Here is a 23462-nt window from a genome sequence, read left to right as displayed (position 1 = left end):
TGGGTCAGGAAAAAAAAGGAAGCAGACAAAATATTTTTTCTTTTGTCTTTATATTGCACTAATTCTCACATGGCCACCTTGAGAACCCTCTAGTATTCAGTGAAGGATTTGATTGGCCAAGTACTTCGCTTCTATATTGGAAAGTGACAGGTAAATGTTGTATATGTAAAATCAAGAGGTGAAGATGGCATCACGAAAGAAAAGAAGCCAGGAAAATGACAACTTGGTTAGGGTTGAGTAACTCAGGTGGCGAGCTCTGAGAACTATAACATTGAATTGGTGAATGAGTGAGTGTATTTTTATTGTTAAAGAAAAAAAGAGGCCGAGCTGGCGAGCTGGGTGGCTCACGCCTGTAATCCCCGCACTGTGGGAGGCCGATGTGGGCGGATCACCTGAGGTCAGGCTTTGGATTCCAGCCTGGCCAACTTGGCGAAACCCTTCCTCTACTAAAAATACAAAAATTAGCGGGGCATGGTGGCTCATGTCTATAATCTCAGCTACTTGGGAGGCTGAGGCAGGAGAATCGCTTGAACTCGGGAGGCAGAGGTTTCAGTGAGCCGAGATAGTGCCACTGCACTCCAGCCTGGGGCGACAGAGTGAGACTCGGTCTCAAGCTAAAACAAAACAAAACAAAACAAAACAAAAAACTACCCGGGAGTGGTGGCAGGCGCTTGTAATCCATGCTATTTGGAAGGCTGAGGCAGTAGAATCACTTGAACTCGGGAGGCAGAGGTTGTAGCCAGCCGAGATAGCGTCATTGCACTCCAGCCTGGGCAGAAAAGAGCAAAACTATGTCCAAAAAAAAAAAAAAAAAGGAAGAAAGATCTCTGTGGTCAAATTGTTGTGTTTTTTTCTTATTTGTTTTTGTTTTTTTGAAAAGGCCATATTTATTATCCCTCTAGAATATATAGATACTAATTGGTATCCTTAAATATGAATTAGAAATATGTTGAAATGAAACAAACACTTTCTATGATATACAGTTATATAACAAAATTTCAAAATTCAGTTGCCTTCAGCTGCAGCAGTAGCTAAAATCAGATAATTATAATCATTCATTATTTTTCCTTTGTGACAAGAAAAGTCGAAACCAAGCTTTAGTATTTGATATCTAGTCAGAAAGTGGAAAAAAATTTGTTCCCTGAGAAAAAAAGTATTATGGACTAGAATGTTTATGATTTAAATTCTGTCTCTTGAAGACATCTAAGATAAAGAGGTAAAACTTTTGCATCAACTTTACAGGAAAATAAACTTAAGCCCCTCAAAGACCAGTTGTTAATAGGTAATCAAGTGCAAGCAGCTCTTAATACTCCTCCAAATGCTCCGCCAAAAATATTTCCTTTTCATCCCTACCTGTCTATTTAATCTTGAGTTGCTTTGGGAAGGTCACATTATCGCAGAACGGGAATAAACACAGTTTGCAGAGTTAGCCTGACCTGAGATCCTGCTTTCCTGTTTGCATCCTACAATCATGAGTTCTGTAAAAAATTCTGAATCAAAAACCGGACAAAAAATTCCTTGGATTTTTATACATACAAAACTGTGTTGAACTTTCTGTTTGGTAAAAAAAAATTATAAATACACAATTTTCTTTTATTCTTATATTTAAGCTAAGTTACCTACTGGATTCCAATTGGATTCATTAATTCGGAGCACTATGAGATTCAAAAGCTCTTGGCCAAAGAACAGTTGCATACTTGACTTTCCGTAATGAGGAGTTTCACCACTAATCCAGGTAAAACAAATTAACATAGAAACATTGCATGATGTTTACTTAACTTCTCCTGCACATGGTGTTGAAACATTTGAATGTGATTAAAGCTTATTTTTCCTTTTGTGACTGAGATTTTTAAATTAATAAATGATTGATTAGTTGGTTTAAATATAATTGAAAGTCTCTTTGTTTTAAATAGTAAGTTAGGCCCTGGGAATAAAGCTGTGAATAAAAATGACAATGTTTCCCTTACCTTACAGGCAAGTGTATATGGGATCTCTGGCAGAAGATAACACTTCTAGAACAAAGGTGCTTTGAAATTCTCTGAAGTCAGCTGGATGGGTATACACTGCTACTAGTCCACCTGGCTATACATTGAAAAGACTGCTTAGCACTTATTAGGGCTAATGTTTATTGTGGGCTTAGATGTGCCAGATGTAGTACTATTTACTTTATTTCATTTTTTCCTTTCTCAGTCTGATGCCTATGAAGAAGTACTATTTTGGGTGTCATTTTATTGGTGTCAGTCAACCTTCACATGGGTCACCTCAGTATTTACTCTGTCTTCCCTGATTGGGAGAGGCAAAGTATCAATGCCCTTATAGCTCCTACTTTTAAAAATATATATACTTAGAAAGATAGTATCATTAACAGTTTTGAAAATAAAATCACCATATTTTATATGTTTTTTCTAGTCTTTGTCTATATACATTTGCATTAAACAAAATTGAAAATAGAATATACATACAATTCTATATGCTTTTAACAGTTTGATGTCAAAATAAGATAAAGCTCTAGAAAGCCAGATAATTATGCTAATCAAGAGTAATTAATTTAAAATGATGCCATTTCCCTCAAAGCTTGGTGAGCAGCAAAACGTGAAATAACATTTCGTATACCAACAGAATTTAGATAGCCTCACGGGCTTGTATAAATGGGATTTTGTCTTACGTGACTTCATCCTCATTTGAACTCTTGCTAGAGATTTTCCTATTCATTTATGACATTCAATAAAGGCTATCTTCTCTAATTACTTGTATGGATGTCATCTATCTAAATGATAAACTTTGAGCTCAGGGAGTATTCTTTCTATCACTATATATCATGCAAATTAAGAATTCAATAAATATTTGCTAAAAGAATACATGAATATAAAAAGAAAAAAGTGTGATTCAGTATAAGAAATTGACAAATATGCATCATAAAACAAATGTCACTGTTTTGCTTTTGAAAAGAGCCAGGAAATCTTAAACAAGCGGTATATCCTACAGAAGTAAAATCATCTTGAACTTCTTAATAATAGAGACTTTTAAAGTTCAAACTACCATCCAGGTACTCTCTCTTTTCTCCCCATCCTCTAGCCAGACTTATCAACAAATAACAGACACCAATATTACTCTAAACAAACAATAAGATCAAATTTATTGAAGTCGATGAAATGTACTGCTGGGCTACATAAAAATGATTTCAAATATTTGCTTTTTAAAAATACTTTTTCTAACCTACTATCACCATCAGTTGGAACAGATGAGTGAAGCAGATATTTGAAAGATGACTGAGTAAAACCGCCTCCTACACTGAATAATAAACATTTTTAATGGAAAATTAATGTAATGCAGACAATGTAGGGAAGGAATTTTTCTTTGTTCAAGTGACATCCTGGTTAAATCAACTTGTTAAAGTAGATATCTAACTGCTTCTTGAAAAACTCTTCTCTGTAGAAGAATTTAACCCAGTTATATCAATCACAACTGCCATGTTGCCTTTATTTTTCTCCTCCGATTTCTGAATTTATGTCCTAATTTTGAATGGTACAAATTGAGTATTTGTAGCAAAGCTATTGAAATGTTTAGAAATACCTGGGGAGCACAAAACACCAGATGGTTTTTCTTTTCTGGTCTCCAACTCTATAAAACTTATCTGAGAAGAAGTAAATATACTGAGCAGAGAATTTAAAAGCTTAAGGAGAGTAAAATATAAAAAGCCTCCCCAATCTTGAAATCTTAAGTCATTTTCCAAATTATAAAGTAGCTAAGGATGCTTGATCTTTGTCCCTAAAGGTGTGGCATAAATCCATCAACATGGACTTACAAACAACTTTGCGGGACTATATGGTTTTCAGAGTGACAGGACACACTAATGGACTTCTTTGTGAAATTCTGATAAGGATGGGAGGTATCCTGATTGTAGCCTGGTTGTGCTGACTGTAAAAGAACAAAAGAACAAACTGTATATTTGGGCTGATGCTGACCTGGATAACTTAATTCTCTTTATCTTGTACATAAGAATGTGTGTGAAGTAAGACAAGATTTTGAAGATTATTTTGATAAATGATGCCTTGCTCATCCTCATTACTCAACTAGTGTACCTCCTTCATGGACTCAGCACAGTTACAAAGTTACTTCAGTGCTTCATATTGCTCCACACATACAATCAAGGAGGTTAAAATTACTGAGAGTTTTCTGTATTTAGAGAAAAAACAATGACGAATATTTCGCTCCTGGCTAAACTTATTCCTTTTAAATAGAAAATCCTTGCCTGAAGGCAGAATGAACCTTTGAAAACTGCGTAAGCAACTTCCTACCTTAGATGCAGTGTACTAACCTTGGACTCTGCCTTGATTCAACAAGGAATAAGAAGGCAAAATTGTTTCTCATTTCCTTGTCATTTAAGTTTCCTGTTGAGACTCTATACATAGATGGAGTTCCCAGAGTTAGCATGAAGTTCTTTTAATGGAGAGTTTTTTAAAAGAATTTGTTTTGTTTCTTATAAATGTACACAGCCAAGATATTTTAAAATACAAATAAAAACCATAATTCAATCTTGATAGATGTTGAAGTAACGTGTTCTCCTTTACTTTAAAAAATACAATTAAAATAGCACTGAATAAAGTTCAATATGTTTTCAGGGATTAATTCAATTCAACCATGTTTACTTCTCACTTCTATATTTTATAACTCATGATTAAATTTTTCTCAAAGCATGGCTTACAGTCCACCAACATTGGAATTAGCTTGCTACTTGCTAAAACTATAAATTATCAGCCTCTACCCTGTCCTCCCTGTGTGTTCTGCTGCTCCCTGTGGGTTTTGTAAAAATAAAAACTAATGAATCAGAATCTCTGGTAATAAAGATCTCAGATGATGCATTTTACCCATTTTCCTGGTAGACAAGATGTACATTGATATAGCTGAACTGTAGTAATAATCAAGAAAACCGGGTTTTCGGCCGGGTGCGGTGGCTCACACCTGTAATCCCAGCACTTTGGGAGGCCGAGGTGGGTGGATCACAAGGTCAGGAGATCGAGACCATCCTGGTTAACACGGTGAAACCCCGTCTTTACTAAAAATACAAAAAATTAGCCAGGTGTGGTGGCAGGTGCCTGTAGTCCCAGCTATTCCGGAGGCTGAGGCAGGAGAATGGTGTGAACACGGGGGCGGAGCTTGCAGTGAGCCGAGATGGTGCCACTGCACTTCAGCCTGGGCGACAGAGAGAGACTCCGTCTCAAAAAAAAAAAAAAAAAAAAAAAGATAATCGGGTTTTTATAATTTCATAATTTATAAATTTGCTGTTCTAAACAGAGAATCCACACTGTCAAAACATATAATTTTAAATATATAAGGTGACATTTCTAAACATTACAAAGGGATCACTCTGAAAAATGAGGATTAAATGACTTCAGAGCAAAAAGCCAAAAATATTAGAATTTTAATATTATAGTATTTGGTATATAGGAGATTGAATTGAGAGCGTATTAAGAAGAGAACACTGTATGACTGTGAATGCCATTTTAGTGTCCCACATGTTTCCAGGCCCCAGTAAAGGCGCTCTCTGCTAGTTCAAATACCCTTAAAGCAAGAACTTTCCTCAATTGAACTAATAGAATTGGGAAGCATTTTTTAATCCATCATAACACCTTACACATGTTGTAAGTCTTCAGTATATGCTTAATGATTATTGACAAAAAAAGTCATTTTTATTTATTCTAGGTAGATATGGCATTTGCTTTCAAATTTAATTAACTATCCTAAAACTGCATGATTTACAATAATTCATTTTACTTCTCTGGATCTCAATTCCCTCATCTATACAATAAATGTGATATTAAATCAGTGTTTCCCAAAATTCAGCCTACCCCCATGTATTGTGCCATATCTGCACACCGTGTATATTATTATTTTCTTCAAAATAATATTCTAAAAGAATTAGCTATATTTTTCTAACATGCAGTAAAATTATATTTATTAAACATTTCCAGATGTTCACTCCTACACAACCAAATGTGTTGTATTGAACCTTAACTTTACAACCTTGCTTATGAAAAAATACTTTTGGCCGGGCGAGGTGGCTCACGCCTGTAATCCCACCACTTTGGGAGGCTGAGGCAGGTGGATTACGAAGTCAGGATTTCGAGACCAGTCTGGCCAACATAATGAAATCCCGTCTCTACTAAAAATACAAAAAAATTAGCCGAGTGTGGTGGTGTGTGCCTGTAATACCAAGTACTCAGGAGGCTGAGGCAAGGAGAATCGCGTGTACCCGGGAGGCAGAGGTTGCAGTGAGGTGAGATTGAGCCATTGAGCTCCAACCCGGGGCAACAGTGTGAGACTCCGTCTCGAAAAAAATAAAATATTTTTTTTGAGTTAATATTTAGTTTCATGAATTATCCTTCAGTTGCTACCTCTAGTTCCTTGGCACACGAAATTTCACAGTAATTTTAAACAATATTTACATCTAATAAACTCCGGTTGTTTTCTAATTACGAAACAAAATGTTACTGATTTTATGGACACACACTTGAATTCTGCCTAAAACAAATGTTTTAAAAATTATGTGAATGATTGTAAACACTAATTAACAACAACAAAACACTAAGTCTGCATCAGAAAGTTTTTGAAAAAAGAAAATAAAATGGTTTGAAATATTTAAAATCAATGTTTAGAAGACAAATCTTTGAAGAGTGATGCAGTTATCTGAGTACCACTGTAACTTAATTGACAACAATTTTAATTAGATTTTTTACATCGACAAGTCAGCTTGTCAAGCAAAGTCCCCAAACGCTCATGGCATGCATTAAATGGGTCTGGTGTCTTTTCATATAGAAAAGATGAAAAATATTATTTGTAGCTTCTGTCTTTAAATTCTAACCTTTACTCATACATACAAATGTTGTAATTTTTTAAAACCTATCTAATACTTCGCTTTCAAAAGTAATGGAAAGTAGGAAAATAATTGAGTACACTTTGGATGTTTAAAATAGTGTTGTAAAAGTCATATTGAACCCAATTTTTATTTTTTCTTAACTACTTATCACTATTAATTAGATGGAGGTATGACATATTTATTTGAAAGCATAGACGATATTATATTTGTTTTAAAATGAACTAAAGGCTAATGAGTAGGATGCTATCCGAATCATTTCATTTTAATAAAGTTAATTTAATCTTTCATTTTATTTTGAATGAATGTCTTATACAAAATACTCAGTCCTATCTTCATGAAGAGGCTATTAATTGGAAGATGCTACAACATTTGAAGTTACAGTAAATAAAGTAAAACAAGACAAAATCAGTCACAGACTGCTACAAAAGAGCCCAAATGTTGTGACAATATCAATTATATGTGCAGCAGAAAATCTGGATATTCAAAGGTTGAGGGTTTCCAGGTGAGAAGGGTCCCTTTATCAGTTCCTGCTCCTTTCTCTTCCTGAGTGTAAGAAGAATAGGGGGAAGTAGAAGTTTCAGGACAGGGCTCTTTAATAAGAATTAGAGGAGGCCAGGCGCGGTGGCTGACACCTGTAATCCCAGCACTTTGGGAGGCCGAGGCAGATGGATCACCCGAGGCCAGGTGTTCGAGACCAGCCTGACCAGCATGGTAAAACCCCGTCTCTACTACAAATACAAAATTACCCGGGTGGGGTGGCACATGCCTGTAATCTCAGCTACTCGGGTAGCTGAGGCAGGAGAATTGCTTGAACCCAGGAGGTGGAGGTTGCGGTGAGCCGAGATCGTGCCATTGCACTCCAGCCTGGGCAACAAAATCGAAATTCCATCTCAAAACAAAACAAAACAAACAAACAAAAAAACCTCAATTAGAGGATGTTTAAACTAGTATCAAATTCAGCAAGAGTTCCCTCCCTCTACCTCTCTTTTATGGATAGGAAATCAGAAGTAATTTTAGCTTTAGATATATAAGGCTTTTGACAATAGAAGCGTATCTAAATTTTTATCTTTTATTTATCTAATGTAAACCTAGATATAAAAATCAAAATTTGAATGTAGAATTTATACTGGAGCAAGGTTAGAGTTCAAGTCCAATTTTAATAATATAACATTTAAATGATTTTTTTTGAAAATACATATAATTGTGGTTATGTTAAAAAAAAAAAAGTTGAAGTTAGAATGAAAATGCTGGGACTGGATCCTGGCATTTCAATTTGCTGCTTCCTTAAGACACTTGATTTAGCTCAATCTCTGTTTCCTCATTCCTAAAATAAAAGTAATAAAATCTATTCTACCTCAGTAAATGAGTCTGTGAAAACTATATTACATAATAGAATTGAAGAGCTTAATAAACTAAACATCTAAATGATTACAGACTGATATTATAAGTACAATAATAAATATATTTCATGATATATGATCCAAAGAAGCACAATCAAATCAAACAAAAAAATTTTCATTTTATGAAATTTGAACTCTATCATAGTCCAATTTCTTTATTCTTATACTCAATACTATTATAATACTATATTTTCTGTTGGTATCTGTGGAAGCTAAAGCAACTCCATCTTGGGTACTAATCCACCATGTTGACTTCTAGTTAACTCCAGTTCTAGAAAGGCCTCTAAGATTTCCAGTTTATCTTTTGTTTCTTGAGTAAGAGCATGTACTTACCAAAAATTACCGCATTATTTCAAAACAGCTTTGACCATAAATCCTGCCCTTAGGCATATTCACAGAGCATCTTTGCCTTTCCCTGCAATTGTCCTACACATTCTTTCCCTATGGTATATAAGCCCTGGGTCCAAGGGGTAAGGTCACTGAGCTGTGCCAGCATGTCTCATTGCTAGAGGCACAGGCACGGCTTCTGTTCAAATTTCCTATAAAATGTTTCTTTCTGAGAACAATATGTTCACCTCTTCCTTAAGCCTCTTGGCTTCCTCTGACTTTGAAGATATACTTGCATGGATTTGCCCCCTGCAGAAGAGTATTAACATTTTTTTCAAATTAAAATAATGATTTGCTTATTTTTAATCATCCAAATAATTAATTTTCAATTTCCATCATTTAATTCTACAATTCTAGAAAAATTTTAGGTAGAATAAAAACATTTCTCCTTGCCAAAAATATGCAGTATATAATTAAGGATTTTTTTTCATGGAGAATTCCATAAATTAAGCTTGCTTTTTGTTATTTTCATATTGCTAGTTTCCTTTTTCTAAGATGAAATTGGAAAGTTTTCAGTTTATCTAATTGCCATTTATATGTCTTCTTGGTTATTACATTTGAACAGCTTTCTTCGTATATTCTTTCTTCATAAATGTGTTCATAAATTGATATTAATAAAGAGTAATGTTGATGTTTTGCATACATTTTCATTTTATCCTAATAAATTGTTAACATAATTATGATATGAAACAAGCTGTAATTTCTCTACTAAAAATAAGTTAATAAACATAAAAATTATTCTAAATCTCAGAAACTTTCTTCTCAAATGCAAAATTTAACATATATGTACACAAATAAGCACAAACACACACACAGACACACACTCACACATACACCTGACCACAGATTTATGGGAGAGTTTATTTCTCTTTATACACAAATTTCACTATACATTTAATTGAATAGGACTTAGTCTCTCTGAAACACCAAAGAAACTCACAGGAAAAAGAGCCCCTCAAGGTAGTAAAAAACATTTTCATTTAAATTAAGCAACCATTTTATCCATAGAAAACATTAGACAATATTCTTTCCCCTGTCTTTCACAGTATGGAACCAAGAAGACTTTTGTACATTTTGCTGCAATGTGTCTCTAAGTCACTGAACTCTGAAAACTTAAAATTATTACCTTGGAAAGTTGAGTTAAAAAAAAAATCTCATATTCGCCGGTTTCCAAAGTGGAGTGTAAGTCATTAAGTTTCTAAATTATTGGCTTCCTATACCCTCTTCCCTGCTCCTTGACTCATGAGGGTCAGTACTCTGCCCTGATGTCATAGCCAAAGAGAACCCTGAATGTACAGCTGGCATAAATACCAGGACATGGTTTTTAAACTTCTGGTAACTTACTTTAAACAAATTGCAATCAATTAACCCAACTGTATTTAATAGAATAATAATTGCATCATGTTAGGGACCTTCTAGGTTAAGTTATAATTTTCATATGCAAAACAAAATAAAAAATCTGAGGCCTAAAGGTTTACTTAACCTTTTAACTTGTTATATTAATAGAAAAAAAAAAAGAATCAGAGAATCCCAGTGGCTAAATGACCATTGAAGTTATTTAGTTCTTTAAAAAAAAAAAAAGTAAATAAAACATAGTTAACAATTATAAAAAAAAAAAAGCAAAACAAGTTAGTGACCAAGTGAGAATGTTAAACCAGGCATCACAACTCCAGGAGAGAAGACTTTTTGTTTCTATCTATCTGTATATTTCTATCTACCAACATTCTGTTTACCTAATACATGTTTTAAAAAATGAAAAAGGGAGAGAAATGGGGTGTAGGGGGAGAGAAGGAGAAAATACATATCCATCCGTCTTAATGAAAAAAATGTTTAGAAGGATTTTTTATTTAGCACTTTTGAATAGTACAATAAAGCACCAGATAAGAAAGGGATCATTATGTGCTGATGTTATCACAAGTTATTCATATGATTTCATATTGTTTCCTGTCACTAAAGTTATAAACACAATTTATAAGCACAATTACACACACACACCTTTGCCATACACATTTCAGCAACCTAATTTTCAACTGTAAAATCTAGTAAAGATTATTTTCCCCTGCTCCTTGGTGGTGCTATTTTTTTCTTTTATCACATGTAATGCATACAACAATTTCCAAGCATTGAACAACTTCATATTTCTCTACTATGAAAGATGAACTATAATTTAAAAATTGAATGCCATCTGTTAATGCTTTTTAAAATAATTCCTGTTGTTCACTATGTATTTCTTTTTTATTTAAAATAAACTAAAATAAATATATATCTGAAACATATATCTCACCTATTCACATCATAATGTTTAATTCTTTTCAATAGGAGTGATCAATGTGACACACTTGAGAACAAATTTTGGAAACACTTCCAAAGTATTCATTTATTCACTACATTCTTATAAAACACCTAAATACTGTAAGCCAAGCCCTGTTCTGCATTCAACGTGAATAAAATAACAAAAGTGCTGTCCTTATGGAGCTTAAACTCCTGTGGAAGAGGAAGATGAACATTCTAAATGAGAGAGAGAGAGAAAGTGTGTGTGTGTGTGTGTGTGTGTGTGTGTGTGTCCGTATAATGTACTTAATATATTATATATATAGTTTATAGACATTATTTTTTTTTTGTTCTTTTTTAGAGACAGGGTCTCACTCTGTCACCCATGCTGGAGTAGAGTGGCGCGATCACAGCTCACCACAAACTTGAGCTCCTGGGCTCAAGCAATCCTCCTGCCTCAGTCTTCCAAGTAGCTAGGAATACAGGCATGAACCACCAAGCCTGGCTATTTTTTTTTAAATTTTTTTGTGGAGACGGGGTCTCACTATATTGGTTGCTCAGGCTGGTCTTGAATTCCTGTCCTCATGCAGTTCTGCCTTGGTCTCAAAATGCTGAGATCATGGGCATGGGCCACTGCACCCAACTTACAGTTAATATTCAAGTATATAATGCACAAACATTTCAGAAAATGATAGTTGAAGTTAAGGTGGTCTGGAAGCCTTCTTTGAATAGGAGAGACTTGAATGATGAGAAAGACACAACCATGCTCTGATTACTTTTAGGGGAAGAGGATTATAGGGAGAGAAATTGCTGTGATAGGTGGGAAAGAGATTGGTACGATCAAGGAAAGGAAAGCTGACCACTCTGGCTGAATGTGGTTGAGGTGGTGAATAATGCAGAAGAAAGTCACTAGTTGTCAGCTGGGATAATGTCGGGCTTTATAAGCCAGGGTAACTCAGTTGTTATTTATTCATTCCCCCATTAATTAATTTTTAAAAAGAATGTTAGATCTACCATGTTTTGGACACTAATGACACAAAGATGGGCTAAGATCTCTGCCTGTTTCAAATAGAAGGTATACATGAGCCATCCGAACTACCAGTTGCTTTGGTTATTTTTGACAGAAAACTTCAGTCAGCTCATTATATCCATGTGGACCTCATCTGCCGGATTTTTGAAATTTAAACTATTTAAATGTTTTTTGGGTACTGCCTCACATATGACTGCTAAAAGCTTCTGTATTGAGTACCTACCCATTTCATCGTGATTACACTTTATGATAAATTTCATCTTGAATTAATCACTCGTTATATTGCTATAAATTAGACATTAAAATTGCTCAGCTAATGACAGTATCACCAGTAAGCTGTAATTACTGTAACCGGGATGTAATCTAATGTTTTTAATCTGTCAGATGAAAAATTTACCCCTATAAATACAAAAAGAAAGAGAGAAAGAGGCGGAGATGGACACACAGAAGGAAACACATATTGCTCTCACATTTATACAAAATTAAAAGTAATTTCCTTTACTTTAGAGGCCACAGAAAATTGTATATACCTATCATCCTAATATGTAATTTAGATGTCATAGACAGGGACCTAGAAGAAAATCAAACAATTTGAAATCCCTTATTTACATTTCCATGTTTGAAAAAAGTAGATTTTTTTCATGCATCTTTTAAGCAATATAAATAGAAACATATTCTGGCAATATTACTCTTGATAAATGCTAAGATGTACCTGCCAACTTATTTTTGACATATTCTTTAGAAGTTAGTTCATGAAATTGATAGGGTGTTTCTACAGATTTCATTGTAAAACATTATTCTAAACACACACACACACACACACACACTACATAAAATGTAGTTTTCCTCTGCTCTTTCATCTACATGTCAAACACAATCTATCAAAAGACATAATACAAACTACTATAAAGATGGCACAATTTAGAAACTAGTCACAAATAATGTCAACATACTGATTGCCTTTGTTGTTTTAAAAGGAGAAAGAATAGCCTACTTGTTTCTATTTTAATCTTCCACTAATCTGTTTTAATAAAACTTTGAATTGGCAGAAGAATGAAATCTTTAGAGAACAAATATTTTGTAATAGATAAATTCATACGTATGGGAGCAAAATAACCAAAATCTCTGGTAGCTGCATCTGGCAGGGAACCAAATCTCATAAGGCTTAATATACTTCAGGTTTGTTATGAGGTTGGTGTGAAAGGGTGGGTTACGGGTATTTTGTTTTTCAAATAATTCTGCCCATGAAAATTCTATGTAGCTAAGCCCCATGATTCAAAACTAACCCTGTTGTAGAATATATCTATTCAAAGAAGTAGTAGAGCTAGCACATTGTGGATTGTCTTAATATATTCAAAGTTTATGGAGTAATAGCAATACATTAGACTATGAAATAGTTAACTTGTCAACTGCACATTAAAAAAAAGAAAGAAAGAAAGAAAGAAAGAAAGAAAGAAAGAAAGAAAGAAAGAAAACCTTTCAGTATCATCTGCCTATCACCTACACCAAAATCTCTTCTGAGCCAAAGTACAACCAACTGTGAAAATGGGACCCAGGAATCTTATGTAACCTGGATTTGGGAATCACTACCCTGTGAGTTGCAGTTTGCTGATCTGTTAAATGATTCTAATGACTAACATTTTATGTATATTTTTGCATGATGGTATTCCAAACACATTTGAATAGCTCCTGTACATACCCAACAAGATATCTAATTGGTTTCATATAGACGAAGCTTCAACAAACAGAACAATAGCAAATCTAGTACGACAGAAACCCTGGAACACAGATTACAGGAATTTTTAAGGTTTCATTGAGCAACCAAGTGTTAAAAATCCATTTTACTGATAGCCTTTTACCAACACATTAACTACTGTTCTCTAAAGCTTGACATGCAAATAATAATAATAATAATAATAATACAGCTAAACTTCTCTCTGCATTCAGGGGTTCCATAATCACTTGCTCAATTACCATTTTTGACTGACTGGAGTACTCAAGCTAAATTAGCATTAGCGTTCTTAGTTTTGTATGTGTGGAACTGCACCGTCTTCTCTGATTAGAATTGTGATATCGCCATTAGATGTGGCAGCAGAGCACACTGCTCTTGGTGGTGTTTGACATATTTCACTCTAGCTTTCTTCCTTGATTCTAGTGAATAAAGGGTTTCCTTAATTGCAGTAAGGAGAATCAATAGCACTTTTTTTCAGTGACTTTGTGCTAATAAACTGCTCAACTACCACTTAGGATAGCTGTTACTTTGAATAATTATAAAAGACAATGGGATAAATTATTGGAGCACAATAACCAATATGTTATTAATAAAAAATTTAACAACCATTTTTAATGATAAATGGAATCATTTACATGATGTATTTACTATGTAAAAGAAGAAATACAGTATCGGTATTCTTAAATTTCTTAAAATGTAATAAAAATCATTTAAACTACTAAGCCATCAAAAAGATCCACAGGAAGACTGAAGGAAGACATGATAATATGATGGACATAAAAGCTTAATTGAATGAGCCATTAACTACAGGTTTCATTTGTTTCAAAAAACAGAATGCCAGAGGTTAGCATTCTATGGTAACGTTAAATATGCCAGAGAATATGTGAGTTAGCTATCAAAAAGAGGATAACATCGGCCGGGCGCGGTGGCTCACGCCTGTAATCCCCGCACTTGGGGAGGCCGAGGTGGGAGGATCACGAGGTCAGGAGATCGAGACCATCCTGGCTAACACGGGGAAAACCGTCTCTATTAAAAAGTACAACAACAACAAAAAAAAATTAGCCGGGCATGGTGGCGGGTGCCTGTAGTCCCAGCTACTCGGGAGGCTGAGGCAGGAGAATGGCGTGAACCCGGGAGGCGGACCTTGCAGTAAGCTGAGATCGTGCCACTGCACTCCAGGCTGGGTGACAGAGTGAGACTCCATCTCAGAAGAAAAAAAATAAAGAGGATAACATCAATGATTTCTAACAACACCATTTGGTTCTTAAAATTATCTTTATTAAAAATTGTTTACTCAGTCTGCTGACACCAATTGGACACTTATTTCCTAGGCATGGGACAAGGCAAAGAAGGCACAAAAGTGAATTCTTACCTTTGAATAGAATCTGATGGACAAGGAGAGGCTGTTAGGTAAGCAGAATACCAAAAGCAGTATGGAAGCTTCTAAAGATTTGTATGAAGTGATACGGATGACAGAGAAGGAAGCAACTGATAAGTGGGTAAGAGTGTATCAGAGAGGCAACAAGTAAGGCCATCTATGTCTGTATCAACAATTTGAGTGATGATGGACTGTAAAATCCTACTGAAGTTCTGACAACACTTCCTCACAATATTCTTCTCACTATCCCAAATATCCTCAACATGTGTGCAGTATCACTCACAGGGTGCCGGACCAAGAGAGTTTTTCAGGTAGTTCATGATTTGAAAACCAAAGAAATATATCTTGCCTTTGGTTCTGTAAATGAATAATAACTGCTTACATGTCTTCTCCATTTATCAATTTACTATTAGTGATACCTGAAATTAATTTTTCATTTTAATTTACTCACTTTTACAAAAATAATTCATCACTAGTATATAATAATGATGCTTGTATTTTTGCAAGCTGTCATGTTAGTGTCATTGTTTGTACTGCATATTTTCAAACAAGAGCATTTTTGCTTTGCCGTTTGTTGATAATCAAACTGTAAAACACATATGCTTTATGGCCAAAATATTATTCATTCAGTCATCCCATTTATTCAGTGGCACAAATATTCATTCAGTCATTCAACTTATTTGAAAAACACACGGGATCTTATTTTTGTACTCTATATCAAATTGGCCAAAGAGTGAAACTGTGAGTGAATTGAGTCACAACATATTTCATCTAGAGAGAATTTTATACACCACTTTAGCCTGAAGGGAATATGATAGCAAGGATCAGATATGTACGTCTAATGACAAAATTTTACACATATATTTATAGATTAGGCAAGTTATAGACAAAGGTGCTTGTTGACAACTGGCAGAAGAATACAATTAATTTTTACATTTTTCCTTCAGGAATGTTTCCTTCATCCTTCTGAATATTTCCTTTTGTCCAACTATTTGTGCCATTTTAATAGATCACAAATAGTAAAAAAGACCTTGTATTTTATTACTTCAATAACCTATTCCAAAACATCCATTTGTTAGACATCATCTCTGAACATCATCTGATGAATTCACGTTTATAACAGGGTTTCTTTCAAACTAGAGAAAGAGAAGTGACTGTATAAATATTATGACAGTAAAGCCAGGAGTTTTTGAAAATAAACAATTGGTGCTCTAGGGTTCTGTAGAAATAATTCCAGGGATTATATACAAAGGGGACCAATCTATCCTGTCAGAGAACCTCACACCTCACTCGAGTTAAGACAACAATCTCCTACAGATTTTATACCTTTAGCTTCTATATTGATTTAATACAAAGACAAGTTTTGTAGGTTTAGTAGAATGTTTGAAAATCACTGGATAATGAGGTAATTAATAAAGACAGCAAGAACAAAAAAAATCTATTGGCTACATCAAATAAATTTTGGGGATCCAGGAGAGAAGGTAGATGGGTTAGTTAGGCAATAAAGCAATGCTATTTTCAATCAGAATATTTCCATAAACTGCTGAATTTATGTTTGGTGATACAGGTTGAGATAAGATTTCTTTGTTTATCCAGGTACTACCATTATCTTCACAGTAGTCTATGGTGTCCCTGTCACTGGTGAACTTGTATCTTTTCCCATGACAAACAATAATGTAACCTCTTCACATTAGATGGAAAAGCCTAGTAGTAGTATCTATGTATCAATGGATACTATACCCTTCCTAATATCTGGAAGGCTACAAAAGGCAATAGGGTGTGGTTTATGTAGTTCATATCTGCAGTAGTATTTTGTTGCTATAAATGTGCTTTTGCTTGTGACTGCAAAGTCCAGGGGGGAAATGTCAAAAGAAATCAAGGCCTTGATGCATGATCTGCATGAGTTATCCTTCCATAAAGGATGTCTGTTTTGAAGAAATTTTGTTATTATTCCAGATGGCAGTACTGTCATCTTGGCCACACCACATGTAGCACATTCAGGAATCATTCACTGTGTCTGGTGGCCTGGAAATGATTCTGCTATTGAAAAGACTGTAACGAAGTGTCAGCATATGCCAAGCTATTCAGCACTGTCCTCCAAAAGAACTTCTTTTCCCATGGGAAGTGACTAAGAAGTTTTGGTCAACAATCCAAATTTCTTTTGCCAGACTTTTGAAAAGGACAGTCTTCAATGTGTTGATCTTGTTCTTGGCTCAGAGTGAACCCAGGTTTATGTCAAATGGCAGCTATGCCTGTTATTGTAAAACACTGCTAGTCAGGTACTTTAGTTGAATTTAAATGATTTATGGATAGACACGTTATGTAACTGTTTAATTTTATTCATCTTATTAATGGGAAGCACCTTGAGGCGTGTCTATTCTGTTACTAAATGGAAATAAAACAGTATTTAGTAGTGTTAATTGTAACCATCTAACATGGGTTATCTAATCCTTTGAACTGAACGGCTGAGACTTTTGCTAAGCCTGTGGAGCTGAGAGAAGATGAATCCTTTTCACTCTAATTGAGGTCATAGATCTTAGTTAAATAACATCCAGAGTGCGATGATCTCAGGGCACCATAACTACGTTGACTGACTTCAATGATGTTCCTTCCATGGTGACTTAACAATAGCAAAACTATTAGAAACCTCCACTCTAAAATCCTGTGGCACGGAATTTTCAGCTATACTTCCCGACATGTTCTCAAAACCATAAAATGAAGACATATTTTTCATAGTACAGTAAAAATGATGAAAGTGAAGATACACACTAATACTACATAGAGAAAGCTTCACAAATATGTACTTACCCTACTGGTTAAAAGCTGATGTGGAATTTGGAATGAGGGCTGCAGAGTATTTGAAGAGTAGATGAGCAGGCTGCTGTAATTTAATCTTGATTGGGACATTTTCCGTTGTCATTTATTGATATCAACTTTTGTCATTCTAGTTGCCTGAATTTATAAACTAGGGGAACAGGTTAAGTATTTTCACAGGCTGCTGGAGGAGTCGGTGCTGTGAATAAGTGATTATTTCAAAACTTCATAGGGACTGTAATGAAAGGTGGTAGGTACAGTACAGAGAGGAGCACAAAGAGGACAGTGCAAAATTATATTTAAGAGGATGGAGTTTAAAAGGCAATTAACTCACTATGGACAAACGATATGTGTGTAGGAAAAATGTAGAAATGTACATGTTGGCAAAGTTAAGTGTAAAAAATAAAAGCCTAAATCAAAAGATAAATGAAAATTCAGTCTTTTTTCATCAGACAGAAAAACTCTAAAGTTCTGCACAACGCATAACTCCAAGACAGTTTCTAAGATTTACTATTTTAAGCTCAAAGACTTAGAAAGTTATTTAGCATTAATCAGTTGATAGACTAAATGGGTAAGTGCCGAGAGAAGAGCTAGTGGGAGATAATTACTGGTAAATAACGAATGGAGATTTCTAAAAGTTGTTGTGCATTTATCAATCCGTCTCAAGTGCCAGGAGTCTGCAGCTGTCAATGATTTTCTACCAAAGCAGTATTTAGAGCACTGAGCTTTCAGGATTTAAAAGAAAATGAATGAAGGACTTATTTACTTGCAGTTACTATCTAAATAATTACATTTTAGGATACCTAAAACTGCATTAGAACATTTAGTTATAAAAAATGTATGCACAACAACTTAAATTTATGCTGATTAAGGTGTTCTCTAAGAGACAGTTTATCAAGCTGCAAAGTACCAGAAAACTGTCACTTTCCATTTGACAAAGTGAATAGGAGGACATGCTTGGAGTTATAGTTGGTGATGGCACAGGAAGCTCTAGGAAGATTAAAGTGCTTTACAAATAGTGATACATTTCATATTGTTTTTACTTTGAGTTTCCAAAGGGAAACACAGGGAGCAGCACAGAAACATGCTGACTAATAGAAGTTTAAAAATCAGAACACAAGCAATTATTAAAGCCAAATACAAAAAACAATTTTCACTTTGTAGAAAATAAAAGAAAGATTACACCCAAGTGAATGTTAGAGAAATAAATTTACATCATGAAATTAGAATTTTCACGTTACAGTAAACCCTTAATTAATTTCATTCATAATTGCCTTAAGTTTGTCAATTAATTTGCATAAAACATCCTTGATTTGGGGGTAGCAAAATATGAGGTAAATGTACTATGAAATTAGAGTGAAAATTACAGATAGTTTTGTTAAGATTGAAACAATTGTCCCAAAATGTTAGAAAGGTCCTGAAATGCTTGTCGAGAGGTTTTAAATATCCAGAGTACCCTTTGGGACATGAAATTTTATCCATGCCCTGTAAGACAATTCTGCCAGGCCTTCATATTTTCAGCATTTATTGAGCACCCATTATAGACAAGGTGTTAGGTAAAACCGTGGAGATACTTGGGTAAACGAGACAGAAAAATTCTGGGGTCTTATAATATAGTGGGAGTCAGACAATAAGGAAGTACTCACATAAGCAACAGAGATAATTATATAAAGTGATAAGAGATAGGAAGTAAATAAAAAGAATGATGATCCATGGAGTAGCCAGGGTGGCCGTTTGCAATATTTCAATGAGCTGGGAAGGTAAAATTGGAGCTAAAATGTGAACAATAGGAACAATGATGAACTTTAAGAGTAGTCTGATTAGTTGCTTCTTATTTAATAAGAATTTGCTTTCATTTCTTCCTTCATCACATATTTATTGAACATCTATTTTGTGTAGCCCAGGGAAGGGTTAGGTGTCAGAAATGTAGTAGTAACCAAGCCAGACCAGTCCCTGACATTACCATGCCTATAGCTTAAAAAGGAAGACAAAATTTAAATAAGCAATGACAATAAAGATGGTGATTATTAAGATCAAGACCATAGTAGGTACTGTGACAGCTATGGTTAACCTAGTCTAGTGGTCAATGAGGACCATATGAGAAAAAATAGCATGAGAAAAAATGATTGCTTTGGTAGACAGAATTCTCAGATAGCCCCAAGATTTCCTTCGCACTAGTGTGCGTGCCCCCTGTGTAATTCACAGAACTGGGTGTTTGATAGATTTTACTCCTATGATTAGGTTATATAATATGGTGCAGGTGACTTTTCGATAGGGAGATTAAGGATGAGCCTGACGTAATATTACCATCCTTTAAAAGTCCCTTCTTTTTCTGAGTTATGACCCACAGAACTGTGAGCTGATAAATGGGTATTCTTTTAAGTTGCTAAGTTTGTGATAATTTGTTACCAGCAATAGAAAACTAATATAGATGTAGATAGTAATGATAAATCCTGCTCAATTAAAGTTGGTAGAGCCATAATTTAATAATCTAGACTTTGGCTTAAAATGGGTAGGATTAATAAGTAAGGAAAGATTGATTTACTTAGACTTAAAATGCTTGGTACTGTCGTACATTTATAACTTTATTTAAACTTAACATATTATATTATCTCATTAAGTGACTTTATGCACATCTACTCCCTGCCCCACACACCTTCCTAAACTATTAGCTCTTTAAAATTAGTGTACTTAGCACATTTTCTCACATACGTAAACGATAAGAAACATGTTCTTATGCTTTCATACTGGTTTTCATTTGATAAATATTTAATATTGATAACTGCCTTTCAGGTACTGTATAGGGTTCAGGGGAAATGGCAGTCATAACAGGAATGAAATCAAGTCCTTACCCTCATGGAAATTACATACTTGTTGACCGAATGAATAAATGAATAGGATAAATAAACTAATCACTTTTCCTCTCATTTTCAACTTCTACCTTAGTCTTCAACTGCAACTTTCAGAAGTTAACATTTCGTAGATAAGTTTCAAGAGAAAAGGTGAGAAATGCTGACAGTTTCTAGCTGATCTCCCAGGTTTTGTACACTCTTACTCTCTTTATAGGCAATGTTTACTTTGAAATGCCATCAAATCTATCATTGTAATAGCAAAACTCTGCCTTTTTCCTGGCTTCCAAGCACTTTCACAAATCATAGTCTAACAACTACAATCCAAGCTCTGAGTACAAAGTAGAAAATAAAATTAAATCATTTTTAAAATTCTATACATAGACCAACATCTCGAGTAAGCAAAGCCTTGTAAAATTGATGTTAACAAAAAGAAAGCTGACCGGTGCTGGCCCTCAGCAAAATTGTTAGGTGGACACAATGTTTATTTGTCACCTCTTACGTTCTATTCAACTCTGTAGAATTTTCCAGTATAAATTATAATGTTGAGTTCTGAGGTTTGCCACTTGTTAGGTCTGTAATCTTCAATTTAAAAATTAACTTCTTTGGGCCTTAGTCCAGAAAAAAAAAAGACAATTCTTTGGTTTGTTGTAAGTATTGCATAAAATGATATTTGTGAAGTACTAAATATGATTATTACTCCATTCTTCTTCTTGTCAGTGGTTCTCAGCTAGAGGCAGCTTTGCCCTCCTATATTTGCCAAAATAGAAAAATGTTTTTGATGGTGATGACTAGAGGGGTGCTAATGGCATCTACTGGACAGAAGCCAGAAATGCTGCTAAAGATTCTACAATGCACAGAACAAATGCCCACAATGAAGAAATTTCTGTCAAGTGTCAAGACTGAGAAACTCTACTCTAGGTAGGCAAGTTGCTGCTATCTGAAGAAATTTCAGTTGTGGATCAGCGGATCATTTCTTTCTCACTATTCTCACTAATAAAGAGAATAAAGAGACCCTTTATTCTCTTTGTTAAGATATCTACTCCTCAATCAAGGTGTCATTCAAACTTATTTGTGTATGATTGTCTCCTAGAATTGTTTGAATTTTTACAAGGTGAATCTGGAAATACAATCCAAGGAAAAAATCTGAGGATATAATTTTCACAAATCATAGTCTAACAACTTTCTATAAGAGAACAAGGAAGAAGGGGAAATTCATTTTGGAACTTTTTGTTAATTATTTAAAATAAAAGAATAGCGTCAGACCTCAAAGATATTCTGGACTGAATTCCAAAATATAGCTATAAAGCAAATATTACAATAAAGCGAATTACATGAATTTTTTGGTTTCCCAGTGAATATAAACGTTGTGTTTATACCATACTATAGTCTATCAAATCAACAATAGCATTATGTCTACAAAATGCACATACCTTAATTTAAAAAATTCTTTATTGCTATAAATTGTGAATGATTGTGCATTCAGCCAGTCATAATATTTTTGCTGGTGTAGGATTTTATCTTGATGTTGATGGCTGCTAACTGATCAGAGTTCTGGTTGCTGAAGGTTGGGGGGCTGTGGCAATTTTTTAAAATAAGAATAAAATGAAGTTTGCCACATTGATTCTTTCTTTCTTTCACAAAAGATTTCTCTGTAGAATGTGATGCTGTTTGATATCATTTTACTCGTAGTAGGATTTTCAAAATTGGAGTCGATCCTCTGGAAATCTTTCACTGCTTTATCAAATCAGTTTATGCAATATTTGAAATACTTTGTTGTCATTTCAACAATGTTCAAAGTATATTCACCAAGAATAGTTTCCTGAGATGGAAACTTAAAACCTCTTATTTACTCCTTCATAAAAACCAACTCCTGGCCGGGCACAATGGCTCACACCTGTGATCCCAGCACTTTGGGAGGCTGAGGCAGGCGGATTACAAGATCAGGAGATTGAGACCATCCTGGCTAACATGGTGAAACCCCGTCTCTACTAAAAATACAAAAAATTAGCCAGGTGTGGTGGTGGGTGCCTGTAGTCCCAGCTACGCAGGAGGCTGAGGTAGAAGAATAGCGTGAACCTGGGAGTCGGAGCTTGCAGGGAGGTGAGATCACGCCACTGCACTCCAGCCTGGGTGAAAGTGCGAGACTCCGTCGCAAAAAAAAAAAAAGAAAAACAAACAAACAAACTCCTCATTTATTAAAATTTTATCATAAGATTGCAGCAATTCAGTCACTTCTTCAGGCTCCACTTCCAATTCTAATTCTCTTGCAAATCCACATCTGTAGTTACTTTCTCTACTGAAGACTTGAACCCTTAAAAGTCATGTATGATGATTGAAATCAACTTCCAAATTTCTGTTCATGTTGATATTTTGACCTCCCCCATGAATCATGAATGTTCTGAATGGCATCCAGAATGGTGAATCCTTTCCACAAGATTTTGTCCCAGTCCATCAGAGGAATCACTGTCTATGGCAACTTTAGCCTTAGGAAAAGTATTTCTTAAATAATTAGATTGAAAGTTAAAATTACTACTCAGTTCTTCAGAATGAATGCTGTGTTAGTAGACATGAAGACAACATAAGTCTCCTCATACAACTCCATCAGAGGTCTTGGTTGACCAGGTTGCATTGGCAATTAGCAGACATAATTTGAAAGGAATTTTGTTTTCTGAGCACTATGTCTCCCCAAGTGGGCTTAAGATACTCAGTAAACCATGCTAT

At 34.7% G+C, this 23462-nt stretch overlaps 1 protein-coding gene across 1 annotated transcript in view; it reads right to left on the bottom strand.

Annotated features, from left to right (window-relative positions):
- GRID2 (glutamate ionotropic receptor delta type subunit 2) overlaps positions 1-23462 on the bottom strand; it is a 1455891-nt gene that overhangs the window by 874833 nt on the left and 557596 nt on the right. The gene's annotated exons all lie outside the window — the stretch shown is intronic.

This window comes from Gorilla gorilla, chromosome 3 (genome assembly GCF_029281585.2).
Source record: "Gorilla gorilla gorilla isolate KB3781 chromosome 3, NHGRI_mGorGor1-v2.1_pri, whole genome shotgun sequence".
In the NCBI taxonomy this organism is placed as follows: domain Eukaryota; kingdom Metazoa; phylum Chordata; class Mammalia; order Primates; family Hominidae; genus Gorilla; species Gorilla gorilla.
The sequence above is the reverse complement of the archived record's forward strand: the minus strand, read 5'-3'. Positions and strand labels throughout refer to the sequence as shown.